The following is a 15,839-nucleotide window of genomic DNA, read 5'->3' as shown; positions in this document are numbered from 1 at the left end:
GAAGATTGGGGAAATTAGGAAGGAGCCAGACCCCACTTTGCCACCTGATAGCCTGGCCTGGTGGGTGCCTGGTGGGGAGGGAGGAGACAGAGGGAATCTTAAGACCCCCCAACCAGAGATGGGCTGCCTTTCCCCTTGCTCTGGACGGTGGTCCACAAGAAACCTCTTTACCTTCCTGTGCAGGCTAGAGACCATGAGGGTGACTGGCAGGCCCTCTCCACTCCCAGGCGGTCCCTGGCTCCTGGGAAGGAAGCAGGTGACTAAGGAAGAATACTTTTCCAGGCAGATTCTTTGCAATGAAAATTACTCCTTTGTTCTTTCTGAATTGTTCCCCTGGGAGACCCACCCTTCCTTACATATCAAAAGGCACAAAACAAATTCAGAAGTGAAAGAAGGAGCAGAAAAAAGAAAAGAGCAAACACAAACGAAAAATTAAAGATTCAGTCCAGGTTAGATTTGACCACGTGTTTACGAATGGTTTTGGCTTATTCAGTTCTGTGTTCCGAGGCCCAGGGGGCATCTCCTGAGAGTCCTGAGGGATCTTCTGGAAAAGCCATCCTTTCACCTGTCCCCTGGTCTGGGAAGTCTTCTGGTGGGGAGGGGGCTGATTTCAGAAGCCTGGGGTTTGGTGGGAAGGGCAGGCTACCTGAGGGGGTGAGAAGCAGAGACTTGGATCTTTGTTCCCCATCTGGAGTTGGCCTTTGTTTCAGCAGTCCAGGCTTGGGGAGGGGGCCGCAGCTCCCCACTCCTCCGTGTCCTTTTGCACTGATTCCTGTTCTGAGTATCCCTTCCTGGATCTCTGAAATCTGTCCCCTGTGTGTGGCCCAAACCCCAGAGCCCTTCCGGCTGCTGGTTGCCGGAAATCACAGGGGTGCAGAAAGAAGATGGGGGGAAGAGGGAGAGGCAGTCACTTGCCATTCCCCGTGACGACAGGCACGGCAGGAAAGAATCTGCAGTTACTCATTTGGAGCCTGCTTGGCTTCCTGGCTGCCTGCCTCATTCCCGCAGTGAGTGCCACCCTTGCCTCCCCCAGTCCTTCCCCACGTCTCTGAGTCGTGCGCTCACTGCTTCAAGGCTCCCAGCTCAGAAACTCACTGGTGGTGAGGTTCTGCAGTAGAGTGGGAGCAGCCCTGGGCACCACAGTCTAGATTTGACCTGCATGGGGGATGGGAGTTAGGCAGGCAGGGATCTGGCCTGGGGAGTCACTGTTCCAGGATTCCCCCTCCAGAGCCATCCATATCGCTCTGTGGATGCAGCCTCTCTAGGCTTCTGCGTTGCCCTTCTTCGGGGCCCATTCTTCCTGTGAGAAGATGCATTTTCACTCCTAGCTGTGGTTTGGGGGAGGGCAAGTGGGACTCAGACAGGTATTTAAAGAAGCAATGTTCTCTCCATCCCTTCCCTAACAGCAGGGAGCAAAGAGCATCCCTTTATCCCCTATACTGGTGCTGGCCAGTGATGGGCTCTGCAGGTGTCACAGGCTTGGCCACAGGCTGCCCCTCTAGGGGAGCCTAGTGCTGTTTGGGTGACATACTGGGGGAGGAGGCGCTGACCTAGGAAGAAACCAAAGTTCAAGGGAGTACAGGTAATGGAGGGAGAATTGTCCAGACTTGACAGGTGGGGACCAGTTCTGGAATGGCCTCTACCATCCCTTGGTCTTGGAGGCCAGGGCTTAGAGGGAACAGAGGGGACAGTGCAAATGTTAGGGGTTTCCTTTCAGGTCCTCCCGTGAGCAGACACTATGATGGAACTAAGATGGTGGAAGTTGGTGGGATGGCAGGGGAACTCTGAGAAAGATACCGTGGAGCTCCTGCCAGCCGGCTGGAGAGCTCTAGCAGAGGCCTTCATAACTTCACTGTGCTCCGTCAATGGCCTGGAGCTGTCTGGGAAGCGCAGGGCCTCTGCTCCACTGCTGGGGTAGGTCCTGAAAGGATAGGTAGATCTAGAGGCCAGCAGCTCACTGCATTCCTCACAGCGGAATGGCGAGTTCTTTCTTGAGGGGAGGTCCAAGGGATGCACATCGAAGGCTATTACAGAGGGGGAACCAAGGCATGGTAAATGAAGGGGGTGGGAGCACTCCTGCTCCAGGAGTCAGAAAGAGGAGACTTAGATCCTACTCTCAGGGAGAGCCGAGTCTGGGCCCACAGACAGATGACTGGAGAAGGAACTCTTTTCTTCAAAATCCCAAGGCTCAGTTCAGTGCAGGCCTCAGTAGTCTGTCATTGTGCAACTTGGCATGTGGGTTATGGTGTGGTGATTCTGGGAGGCTCTAGAAAGGGATGCCCCCCCCCCCCCCCCCTTTGTTCTCGAACAGCAGCCAGTCTCTTGGTCAAATACTTACTGTAACATCTTTGTGAATGTGTGTGCACATGAGCGTGTCCATCTACAAGGGCATGTGACTGTGTGTCCTTGTGTGTAGGCACATCTGCTCCCAGCTGGTGTGTCTGAGAATAGGCCTTGGTTGGGAGGTGGAGTTGGGGGCAAGGTTCTGGGTAACTAGGGGCTGAGAGGGAACGAATGTCATAAAGGGCACCCAGGACCACAGTCCCAGGGTGTTTCTCAGAGCTCATTCCTGTGCAAGTAGACTCCTGTAGGGGTTGGAGCACTCCCACCCCAGGGAGAGCTCAGACTAACCCCACAGGAGATCACCTCCTCACTTCCCAGCCCTGTGTTCCTGTGAATTGGTGTGTAGCTGATCTCAGGCAGAAATTCTGGAAAAGGAAGATAATGTGGGTGAGACAAGATAGACATGAGGGGTAAGTAACGTAATTGATGTCGTGAGAGATTAGTGTGTGTGTTAAAAATGTAAGGGTATCAGTTAAAAAAAAACAAAAACCAGAGATCTCTATGTAACTCCTAAACAGCTAAAAGAAGGAAAAATTAAGAAAACTCTACCAGATCAATAAAAGATCATATGTACGGAAGGAGGGTAGGTTAGGGACAAGAATACGTGGCAAATAAAAACAGAATCAAAGATCAGGAATAATTACAAACACTGATTGCCACAGTCCATGTGAATGAAGGAGAATTTAAGATGGAAAGTTTAAGAGAGATAGCTCATATTATTAGAATGTTCAGTCTATCAGGAAGATGGTTGGGATTATTATAGGAGAATTCTAAAACCTGTAAGGAACAGATGATTTTTATGTAATCAAACTGCTCAACAGCAGCAAAGAAGACAGACTGTTTTCCAAGATATTTTATGGGGTATCATCATGCTGATAATAAAACAAGGCATGGAGAGCACCAGAGAAGAAGACGATAATTCTGTTTTATAATTTGGTGGATGTTAATAAATAAAGAATTTTATGAATTATGTTAATACAAAATTCAATTTCACATTTAATGTTTAATTCACATTACTACATACACATAGAAGCAGGAATGGAGACAAGGGAGGCACACCATGGCCGCTGGGGTGGGGAAAGGAGGGGCAGGCCTGTCGTCAGCTGACATGCCTCAGACAGGACCCTGCCAGCCACTGCCTGGCGAGGTGGGGGTCCTGGGGGCCCAGGAGGTGTGTCTGCAAAGGCCGGTCTCACCTGCCAGGTGGGAGCTGAGACAGGAGGAGGAAACCCCGGCTGGTCACGTGGAGGCTGGTTGGTGAATCAGGTGTTCCCAGAAAGGGATGGGCCCAAAGTTGGGCTGATGTGGGCCAGAGAAGACAGAGCACAACCCGGGCCTGGAAAATGTCAGGCACAACCACTATCCTGGTCCTTGCAGGGCTGGGGTGAGAGCATCTAGCTGGCTTCCTTTGTCCCATCAGTGGGACCTTTGGTCTGAACTAGGGCCTTGGTTACAGCCACTGTGTGACTTCCAGACTGAAGGGTGGGCTCCAGGACTGGGACTGGGCTGAGGTTGAAGACTGGGCAGACAGAGCAAGGGACCTAGGGGAGGTGGGGGCAGCCTGACTCTGGTCCCTGTTCTGTCCCCATCCCAGTCACCGATGTCTAGCAAGGAGGCCTCTGGGGTCTTTACGGCCTGACTCTGCCCATAGGTGGATAGCCATACTCCTTAAATGCATCTTATTATCATCTTTATTACTGTGATTATTATCAGAACCCCAACCCCAGGCTCTGCCCTCTGATTTCTCTGAGACTGTGTGTGAACACCCTTCCTGTGGCATCAGGCGATATCAGGGTTCCCAGGCCCTCTGCACCTCTCTGCATCGGGTGCAGAGACCCGATGGCAGCCCACATGCTGAGAAGTAGGCTGCTACACTGCCTCTGGGCAGGGTCTGAGGTCTGCAGTCTGGTGTCAACCAGTTGGGGCCTCCCCAGGAAGCCCCCCGCTCCCTTCCCTGCCCTCCCCTTCACATGGGTGGGACTCTCAGTCCCCAAAGGCCCAGGTCCATGAAATACAGCTTGTCTTTATTTTCTTCGAATTAAAATTAATGTTGACTTGATCCCCTCATCACACCAGATTGGTAGAAAATACAGCTTCGGCCTTTCTTCGGTTCCCCAGTGCCTGGTGCTGGGAGAATACTAGGGAGCCCTTTCCTTCTCTATGCCCCTTGGTTATTGGGCCTTATTGGTTGATTCCAGAACTCTCTTATTAGCCCAGTCTTCATGGTGCTGAGGTTTTGGGGCCCGAGAATCTTGGTGGGGCCCGGGGGTCTTTTGTCCAGGGTCCAGCCTCCCAGTATAGAGTGCAGTCCCCTTCTCGAGGTGGGGAATGGTGGGTGCAGCTGGGGAGTTTAGTGCTGCTCCAGAAAGGCAGTCCCAGGGAATCCCAAGGAAGTCTTCCCCTTCTCCTCTCCCCTGCAGGGTCAGCTCCTTCCTAGCTTCAACCCTGCCCTGTTGGGAGAGATCATCTGCCCAAGAGAGAACTCCCTTCCAGGGAGAACAGCAAAAACCATGGCATGGTCTCCTTGCCAAGTTGGGCCCCACCCCACCCCTCCCAAGCAGGGCCAGAACTGCTGAGGTGACTGTTTTGTGGGGCTGTGAGTAGCTCCTGCACCAGCCTTTCTTCTCTGGAAGACACTTGGAGAGGGGGTAGCCCTCGGCAAGAGGGAGAACAGGCCTGGGAGGCTGGAGGGGGGCTGGTGACTGGCATCCCCAATGCAGAGAGGAACCAGCTGGGCGGGACCACCTGCGCAGGGCTGGGAACCAGGCCAGGAAGATGCTAGCTGGAGGAGAAGGGAGGTGGGAGGAAGAGAGTTGAGGAAGGAGAGATGGGGGAGGAGGAAGGAGCAAGGTTGTGTGTTAAGGTGGGGACTGCGGTTAGGAGGCAGGCAGAGGAAAGGGGAGGGAGGAAAGGGATGAGCAGGGCAGGCCAAATGCTGGAGCCGGGGAAGTCTTGTAAAAGGAAATCCTCTCTGGCAAGCCCATCCCTGCTACCCCCCTTCCTGTTCCATTCAGTTCCTCTGCATTTCATCCCTCCCCTGCTCAGGACAGTAGCTTCCTCATAACCTCCAGCTTCTCCCTGGCTCCCCACTCTCCAATCTCAGCAGCCAGGTTGATTATTCTTCTTTTTGTAATTTATTAAGAAGAGCTTCAAAATATACAAAGTGGATAAAATAATGTAATCAGCTTCCTTGTTTCCCCCCTCACTTAGTTCATTCCCTGTGTCCCCACCCCAACTTTGATCATTTGGAAACAAATCACAGATCTATCATTTTATCTGTGAATATCTCAGTATGTTTCTCCAAAGGAATGACCCCAGTAGCATGACCACACAATACAATTTTACAGCTAACTCTCCATTCCGTAATAGCATTAAATATTCAGTTGTATTTAATTCTATTTTTTGCCTTATAAATGCTTTTTTCTTCTTTTAAAGAGAGAGAGAGAGGAGAGAGAAAGAGAGCATGTGCGACAGTGAGGCATGGGAACAAGAGGGGGAGAGGGAGAGAGAGAAAAAATCTTAAGCAGTCTCTATCATGCATGAAGCCTGATACGGGGCTTGATCTCTCGACTCTGAGATCATGATCTGAGCTGAAATCAAGAGGTGGGCGCTTAACCAACTCAGTGCCCCTAAATGCTTAAAAAAAAAAAAGACATTTGTTTAAATCAGGTTCACACGTTATAATTTAGTATAGAGTTTCCCTCCATCTCTCCTTCCCCTGCAAACTCTCTTTGGAAGAAACGGCATTGGTCCTGTCCACCTGCTTCCCACAGTCCAAGTGTGCCGATGGCATCCCTGTGCTGTTATTTAACTTATCTCTCCGAGACTGATGATTTTAAAATACATTTGAAAACAAGCGAGACCCTGTCACTCTGCAGTTCCAGGTGCCTGCGGACCCTGAGTGAGTGCCCCGTTGCTGTCCTTCCCCTTCTGGCCTTCTCTCCTATCACACTGGCCTCCCTGCCTTTCCAAGAACTCACAACTAGCCAATTCTTGCTTTTTGGTCTTTACACTGGCTGTTCCCTCCATTGGCATTGCTCTTCCCCGAGTATCTGTCCTGAATCCAAGAGCTCTCTGCCTCCAACTCCTGGGTCCCAACCTGGTCTACTTTCCTCCATGATTCTCCCTAAAACCGATAGCTGATGCTACCCTCTGCATCTCAGCTTTCTAATGCCACCTACTCATGGCTCTAGGGGAAACCTGTCTTCCCCCTCCTTAGCCTGGCCTTGGAGGCTGGTTCTGTACCACCCAAGCCTTCTAGAATGCCATGCCTTTTGTGCCTCAGTCCCTTTGCCTGGGCTGTTCCTTCTGCCAGGAATGTTTTTCCTCCACACATTGCTCCATTGCTCGGAGGTGACTTTCTCATGCTTTTGGGCTTGAATTCATATCAGTCATCCCTTCTGGGAAGACTTCTGGAGCCTCTGCTGGGGATGACAGGTCCAGGGTGGGTGTCAGTGAAGGCTGGTAAGCAAGAGAAACGGAGCTCCTCTAGGCCTTTTCTGCTTAGACCTATTCGTGACTCTAGGCCAGAGCTGACCCTTGACCACAACTGATCTCTAATTGCAGTTCTGGGCCTCCACCCAGAGCTACCCATGACCCCAGACTGATCCCTGACCCCAGTATGGCCCTTTACCCTTATTATGGGTCTTGACCCAGACTAACCTTTGACACTGATCATGGATCCCAGCCCAGAGTGACCCATGACCCCAGGGTGATATCTAAGTCTGATGACAGGCCCTAGCTCAGCTTGACTTCTGACCCAGGCTGACCCCTGGCTTAGCTTCCGCTGCAATCCATACTGCCTGCCATAGGTAGTGAGAGTGCATGGCTCACTACAGGCAGGTAGTGTGGGAGCTGCTGAGTCACAGGTCCCAGTTGAGGGACAGAACCTCAAAGCTGGGAGCCTTGGGGCACCTAGGGGCAGTCCTCTGCCCATCCTTCCCCTCTGGTTCCCAACTCAGGGAGTGCTGCTGACCTGGCAAGACACTTTGAGGCCAGGCATCAGGGAGGGGAAAACTGGCCGGACCAGCCCACACCTCTGTTTGCACAGGTCTGGGTAAAAATAACCTCAGCTACGCAAGCCTTTCTCACTTCCTCCTTATCCTGGATCCTGCCCAGGCCCAAGTCACTTGCCAGCTGTATCTGCCCCTAGGTCTCTTCTCGCCTGGGATGGGACAGGGGTCCAGGCAGCTTCAGTAACTCTGCTGCAGTCCAAGTAAACCCTGACATCTGCTGCTGCCTCTGAGAAGCCACCCTGGATTGACTATTAGCTCTCAGTTCATGGTGGTTCCACGTACGAGACTACTTATCTCCCCTTGGGTTATATGTGACATGTCTGTCCTCTGCTTTGAAGGAGAAGGATTTGGTTGGGGAGAGGAAGCAAGGAGGAAGCCCAGCCCCTGCCCTGGGATCCCCCAGGCTGCTGGAGAGACCAGAATCTTCTATAGGGATGAGTTAGAGTCTAAGTGGGGGCTACAGGCCAGGCTTGGACTCTTGGGGTTGTGCAGACTAGAGGGAGGGGTTCAGTGGGAACCATGCACTGAAGGGAGTGGAGGACCAGGGAGGGGTGGTGGAGGAGGAGTGTGTGAGTGTGCGAACGCTTACAGTGGGGGAACAGGAGGAGCCAGAGAGCAGAGGCCTTGTGGGTTCGAACTGAGACCACATCTGAGGGTAACTCAGCCCCACCAGAGGACTGTGAGGGGGGTTCTGTACAGAACTGTGTGTATTAAAAAAATGTCCCACCCTCCGTCTAGAGAAAGTGTCAACTGGCTTCACCTGGGGCCAGAACCTGGTTGGGGTCTTGGTCCCCCCTCCACATGGAGGGGCTGGCTGTGTTTTACCATGGCCAGGCTGCTCTCGCCTGGCACCAGTTGGCCACTCAGCTGCCACAGTCATTTCCTCAGTACGAACGTGTGAGAAAACATCCTTGTAGGACACACCCATCATCATCCAGCGGCTTGCTGGTAACAACCCCTTGGTTGTTGGGGTGGAAACCGCAGCTTCTCTACTCTCGGCCTATGCCGTTCAGTGGTTGGATGGGGCTCATCGGCCATTCTGGCTCCGGGCGTGGGTACTTGGCCCAGACCTGGCCAGTGAGAGCCAAGCTGGTGGTCACATGCTTCAAGCTGAGCCAATGAGCATCAGCCCTGGAAACTCTGCCAGAACTTTAGGAAAGAAGGAAGATTTCTTTGGCTATTATGCCAGGAAAATATAAGCCCTCTGCTGCGGTGGTCCTATTTACCTGCTTGAGATTTGAGCCAGTACACACAAAATGAGATCCAAGAGATGGTGAGATAGATTTCGGATGACATTATTTGAGTGCCTGGATCCAGCTGTACCGAAAGCTCGTCTCTCCGTGGACTTCTCCGTTTCTGAGCTATACATTCCTCTTGGCTTAAGCCAGTGTCACAGGAACCAGATAGAATTCTAGTACTGCGACCCCGCCTGCTCCTAGTGCCCAAATTGTTCAGGGAGAGCAGAGGACGAAAGCCCACCCGGGGGGTGGGGGTGGGTTAGGGCAGGGGAGAGTGAAATGTGCCTGTGGCTTGTTTTAGCAATCTAACCGAGAGATGCATTGCCTCTGAATCTTCATGTTGGTCTCTGCTCCTGATCTCTGGAGCCTCTCCTGCATCTGGTACTTCTTTTTTAATAGTGAGAGGCTCTGCTGCATCTCCATATGGTGGGCAGGGCCGGTGGTCCCCGGTGCCTCTCCCTTAGTTCTGCCTGGATTTGCTACCCTTACATGGTGAGGAGAGTGGGGAGCTGCCTCTCTGCGTCTTCTCCAGCCCAATCCCACCTGCCTGTCAGGAGGAAGAAACGCTAAGAGTCTGCGTGTGGAAAGCAGATAGGCTTCCCATGGATGAGAATGCAAATTTCCATTTATTTATTTGGCGGGAATCATTTCCATATTAGTAGTGGAGAGAGGGAAGGACAGGTGGGAAGAAAGTTTTATTTATTTCTTAAATTTTTTATTAATATTTTTTCACATGGGGAGGAAGTTGTCCGTGCTGGATTAATTAGGATATAGCTTCAGCTACGTGTAATAGAAACCAAAAGAACAGTGGCTTGAATAAGATGGAAGTTTGTTTCTTTGGAACGTGGAAGCCAGAGCTGGTATGGAGGTCCTTCCTGAAATGTTAAGGGCCCAGGATCCTTCCATTTGGCTGCCCTGCTGTCCCTTGGCTTTTAGCTTGGTCAGTCATGGCCATTAGTTTTCGAGGGCTGCTGTAACCCAGGACCACAAACTGGGTGGCTTTAACAACACAAACTTATCATCTCACAGATCTGGAAGCTAGAAGTCTGAGGTCAAGGCGTCCTTGGGGTCAGTTTCTTCTGAGGCTGCAAGAGGCACTCTGTCCCATGCCTCTGGCCTAGCTTCTGGTGGCAGCTGGCAATCTTGGGCATTGCTTGGCTTGTAGAAGCATTACTCCAATCTCTGCTTTTGTTGTCACCTGGTGCTCTCCCTGTGGGTGTGTCTGTCTCCAAATTGCCCCTTTTATAAGCACACCAATCATATTGGGTTAGGGCCTACTCCAATGACCCCATTTTAACTCGATTATCTCTGTAAAGACCCTGTCTCCAAATAACATTAGATTCTGAAGTATTAGGGGTGGGACTTCAGCATATGAATTTTGGGGGGATGCAACTCAACCCATAATAGTTATCCTATGTTGTATAACAAATTACCCCTAAACTTAGTGGCTTAGGGAAATCATTTATTATCTCTCCTGGCTTCTGCAAGTCAGGAATTTGGGAGCAATTTGGCTGAATGGTTCTGGCTTGAGATCACTCATGGGGCTGCAGTCATCTCCTCCTTTCCCCCATCCCCCCCCCAACCTTCCCAAACTACCCCCCACTCCCCAGTCCACAGTGCTGCTTGACGGATCCTCAAAGCGCCGTGTCTCACTTCCCCCAGGGTGAGGGGTCCAAGAGACCAAGACGGAGAAAGCTACCGTGCCTCTTCTAACTAGTCTTGGAAGTCACACCCCGTCACTTCTGTCACATTCTATGGGTCATACCGGCCACTCCCGATTCAGTGTGGGAGGAGGCTGCACAGTGGCTTGCACACAGGAAGTGAAGATCTTTGGCCACATGGCCGATGGTGTCTCACCACCACTTCTGCTTTCTACTCAGCAGGAAGGACAGAGCACTCCTTCCTGGTGACAGAGTGACCTGGAGGTAACCCAGTCCCCTGGGGAGACATATCTTCAGGCTTTCTGTGGTATATCACTTGCCACAACTTAGTCACGGCCACACACAGTGCAACACGCAGCTGGGAAATGTGGTCTTTATCGGGGCAAGCATGTGCCCTTGCTTCAAAATTCCGTTACTGTCTTAATGTGAGTCTCTCTGAGAGCAGAACCTGGGACAGTGGATAGAAAAAGCCAGTTTTTTCCTCGTCAGTAGGGAAAACCCCAGTCCTCTACTCCTTGTGGGTTTCCCTTACTACTCAAGCAGAGCACTTCCCTTCAGACGCTTTTGGTCACCAGTGTTGGGGGGGGGTTCCCTACCAAGCAATTCTGTGACACCAGCTGCGTGTCCTAAGATTTAACTCTGTTCTGTCATTTCCACTTGAAGATAGCCTCAGATCCCACTGGTTAAGGCTCCTTCCCATGAGACCACCCACCACACTTCCAATGCCAATTTGCCCAGTTCAGGTTGTCACCTTGGCTTTTCCTAATCACCGTTCCTGTGCCCTGTCCTTGTGTTGTATTAAATTGATGAAGTGCTCACAGAACTCAGGGAAACACTTTCCCTAGTTATTTAAAGGATATGACAAAGGATTCAGATGAACAGCCAGAGGAAGAGATAAATAGGGCAAGGCCTGGGAGGGTCTCGAGAGCAAGAGCTTCTGTCCCCGTGGAGTTGGGGTGCGTCACCCTATGGGTCCGTGGATGTATTTGCAAACCCAGAAGCTGTCCTGACCCTGTATTTTTGGGATTCTTACGGAGGGCCCCTCACATGGGCATGATTGATGGATCATTAACTCCATTTTCAGTGCTCCTTCCTTCCTTCCTTCTTTTTTTTCTTTAAAGATTCATTTATTTATTTTTTAGGGAGAGAGAGCATGAGTGGGAGGGGCAGAGGGAGAGGGAGTACGAATCTCAAGCAGACTCTGCACAACATGGGACTCAATCTCACAACCCTGAGATCAGGACCTGAGCAGAAACCCAGAGTCAGACGCTTAACTGACTGTGCCACCCAGATGCCCCTCAGTGCTCCTTCTTAAGAACATGGTGGGCAGGGCTGAAAATTTCAAGTTTCTAATTATTGCTTGGTCTCTCTGGTGACCAGTCCCCATCTAGGAGCCATGCAGCCACTCACTGGAGTTGTCACACCATCACAGGCAGGAAAGTTGGGTGCAGTTTATTTGGGAGGTGATCCTATGGGGCTGGAGGTGGAGGGCAGAGAGTTGGCTCTTGAGGTCTCTGCTTTAGGGGATGGGGGCTCAGCTCAGTAAAGACCTCTCAGAGAGGTCATGCTGGAGGTTGGAAGCTGGGACATTTTGACATGGGCTCCAACCTGGGAAATAACTCTCCTGTACTTCCTAACTCTACCAATTCCCCCCGCCCCCATCCCCTGGCTCTATGGCTTTGGAGACAGCGCTGAGACAAAGGGAGAGATCTCTGTGCTTTGGAAGTGAGATGCTAAGAGCCTACCCAGGACTGTCCACCACAGCTGTGGCTGTGACCAGAGGAGGGACCCCCAAAGCACCTGTTCCACCATAGAATAAGTAGAGAACAGTTTGGGGAGCCACTGTGACATCTTTGACCAAGATAGTCTGCTGATTTTGCCTGCCTGCTACCCAAAGTGCCTGAGCACAGGGATCTATCTGGGCTATGAGGTTTGAAGGGCTGCTGTTAGTCCCTGTCTCCTTAGAGCTGGCGCTGTAGGCTTGCTCTAGTTCCTGTCCTGGGGCTTACTTCTTGGCCCTGTCTCACCAGCCCTAAAGGACAGCCGATGTGGACCACCTCCAGGAAACCCCTGGGCTTGATCAGTCCCTGGCCCCCAACTGGGAAATTGAGGGCTTCCTTGTGGGACCAAAACCCTAGTCCAGGGGACCACAGACATTCCCCTCAGGCTCTCACCTTCCACTCCATCCAGCTAGGGATCTTCTTCGGCCAAGATCCATACTGGGCATAATGGAAACATTCAGAAATGGAAGCCAGAGTACAAGTTTAAAAAGGTAAGTGGAGGGGCGCCTGGGTGGCTCAGTGGGTTAAGCCTCTGCCTTCAGCAGGTAATGATCTCAGGGTCCTGGGATCGAGCCCTGCATTGGGCTCTCTGCTCAGCAGGGAGTCTGCTCCCCCCTCCCCGTCTGCCTCTCTTCCTACTTGTGATCTCTCTCTCTGTCACATAAATAAATAAAAATCTTAAAAAAAAAAAAAAAGGTAAATGGAAGGAAGAGAGGGAGCAAAGCCTTCTCCTAGTCTGACTTCCCAGCTCCCATCCCAGAATGCTCATTTCTAGCACTCCTGGTCCCTCTCCACAAAGGTTGAAAGAGGACCCCTCCGGGCTGGAGTTTACCCCTTCCCTCTCCCCTGGGGAGTGGGGGTCACTCCGTGGCAGGGGCTGGAATCTTGTCACTGTCACGGACCCTCTGGTGAAGCCTGTGGACTCTGGTTAGGGGGATATTTTTAAAGCATTAAAAATAAAATATAAAGGATTGCAAAGGAACTCAGTTGAAATAAAAAACAAATTGGTGTTGTCATCATCTGTTCCCTGTATTTCTTAATTCACGTATCAAATGACAAGACCTAGCGACAGGCTCAATAGCTACAGTGACTAAAAAAATTTTTTTAAGCTTTATTTATTTATTTATTTATTTATTTATTTATTTTAGAGTGTGTGGGAGGGGCTGAAGGAGAGGAAGAGTGAGAATCTGAAGCAGACTCCCCGCTGAGTGTGGACCCTGATGCAGGACTCCATCTCATGACCCTGAGATCACGACCTGAGCCGAAACCAAGAGTGGGATGCTCAACCAACCAAGCCACCCAGGTGCCCCTTTTTAAAAATTGTTTTTCAGAGATTTATTTATGTGAGAGAGAGAGAGAGAGGATAGTGACTTTATTTTTTTTTTTAAGATTTTATTTACTTATTTGACACAGAGAGAGAGGTCACAAGTAGGCAGAGAGGCAGAGAGAGAGAGAGGTGGAAGCAGGCTCCCTGCTGAGCAGAGAGCCCGATGCGGGGCCCAATCCCAGGACCCTGAGATCATGACCTGAGCCGAAGGCAGAGGCTTAACCCACTGAGCTACTCAGGCACCCGAGAGGATCATGACTTTAAAGCGGGGATGAGAGTGGGTGACATTTTGAGGCCTCTCCACTGGCGGGGAAGTGAAATGAGAATATTTGGGATTTCTGTTGGTAACTAAGTCACAGCTCCTGCAGGTACCATTGTGTGTTCTTGCCTACATGCATAGTGGAAGAAAATGCTAAATTTCAGTTAAAAGTTAGTGGGAATAAAGTTGCCATTTTCTCCCACCCTAAAATATGGACCCCCCTGATTTCTATTTATGTATTCTTTGGGGGTCGGTGGACCCAGGGATAAAATGCCCTGTTCTCTGGGGAGCCTCACCCAAGGTGGGTTGCCTTCTCAGGCCTCGTGGACCCCGTTGGAGATCCCTTCCTTGCCTGGACTGGTTGTTGTTGGTACGGCTGAGGTCGGAAGAAATTCTAGCAAGTGTGCATCCAGACCCTGGGGCTGGGTGGGAAACTCTAGCCTCCTGATCCTCATGGCTTCTAGGCAACAGCAAAGCTAGCAAAGTCAGCCCCGCCTTGGGCAGGGAGCTCAGTCGGGAAGGAAAGCAACCTGGCGATAGTGCTGTTGTGGAAGGTGAGTGCCGTCAGGGCCACCAGAATGCTGAAGAGCCTTAGGGAAAAGAGAGAGGGCATTTTTGATGGGCCTCAGGAAGGTGTGGCTGGGACACTGGCCTGTGAGAGTCAAGTGCGATTTGCGTGGTGGTGGAGGATTGCACCAGCAGGAGACACAGCATGTTTCTGTGAGGCCGCTGCTGGAGAGTCGGGAGGGCGGGACAGTAAGAAGGGAGGCCGGGCCGGGCACAGGCACAGAGATGAGCAGGCAGGCAGGCAGGCCGGGGCCCCAGCTCCACAGTGCTGAGCCCTTGGGCATTTCCTCATGTAGGCACCACCGGGAGAGCCGGTCCAGCCACCAGTCTGTGTCTTGGCTTTAGGACAGCGAGATGAAGAAGTGCCAGCTTCCAGACCCTCTAGCTGGAAGCCACTGCCCTCATTAGCTAGTGTGGGATCAGCTGCTTTGAGGCTCAGCAGCCCAGATGTCTTAGAGGTTTGTAAATCTCCAGATTAAAAAACGAGTTGCAACATTTGCCCTAAGCCTGGCTCATGCGTGTCCATGTCTGGGGTTGTGGCATTTCTGGTGGGGGCTGTGGAGGCTGCAGGGACAGCCCAAGGGGACCCGGGCCAAACCCGAGTCCCAAGGGATGGGGGTGGGCTGTGTGTCCTGGGACACTGGCTATGCCTGCCCCCGCCGCATGCATCATGGAATGCACTTCCCAGAAGCCTCTGGTGGAGTAGAGAAGAACAGGCCCCAGGACTGGCTGGAGGCTGTGGACAGGAGGCCCAGCCTCCTTCAGCCTCAGCATCCCCTGAGAGGGGACAAGGCTCAACCAGACTGGATCACTTCATTCCAGTCCTGACCCCAGAGATGCTTGCTGGCCTTGGTGGCTCTTTATCAGCATCTTGGATCTATCTCTTGTCCACTCCCCAGCCCATTGTAGATGCCTGGCTACAGATGTCCCCTCTGACACCTCCATCCTCCACAATCTGCCCCAGCCCCCAAGTCTTTCCACAGCCTGCCTCCCCACCCTCCCTACCGCCTGTCAGAGAGGGCTTTCCAGAACATACAACGGATGGGGCCACTCCTCTGCCCCTCCAATCGAGGTCTCCCACTGCCCAAGAACACAGCTCCTTATACTGACATCCTAGCTCCCTCGCTCTTGAAGTGACATAACCGAACACTTTATAACAGGGAGGTGGGGTGGGTGCATGGGGGAGCAATGCAGTAAGCCTTCTTGGCTTGAGTTCCAACTCTACCACATATCAGCTGTGTGACTTTGGGCAAGATGCTTAACTTCTCTGCACCTCAGTTTCCTCATCTGTAAAATGGGGACAGTAAGAGTCCCCACATCTGGAAGTGGGTGAGGATTAAATGAGCTAGCTTATGTAAAACATGTAGCACTTTGCTTGGCATATAGTACGTTCTCGGTAAAAGGTAGCCCTTATCACCGGCTTCAGGCTGCCCTCCTCCCACTCCCACTGTGGCCCAATATTCTGTCACCTGCTAGCTGCCCTCAACTCTCCCAATGACCAGAAGTTCCATCAAGACTTCCCAGCGCTGGGGCACCTGGGTGGCTCAGACGGTTAAGCATCTTACCTTTGGCTTAGGTCATGATCCGAGAGTCCTGGGATCGAGTTCCATGTCGGGTTCCCTACTCAGTGGGGAGTCTGCTCCTCCCT

The sequence above is a fragment of the Enhydra lutris genome, unplaced genomic scaffold, assembly GCF_002288905.1.
Source record: "Enhydra lutris kenyoni isolate GAN:26980312 unplaced genomic scaffold, ASM228890v2 scaffoldscaffold66, whole genome shotgun sequence".
Lineage (NCBI taxonomy): Eukaryota > Metazoa > Chordata > Mammalia > Carnivora > Mustelidae > Enhydra > Enhydra lutris.
The sequence above is the reverse complement of the archived record's forward strand: the minus strand, read 5'-3'. Positions refer to the sequence as shown.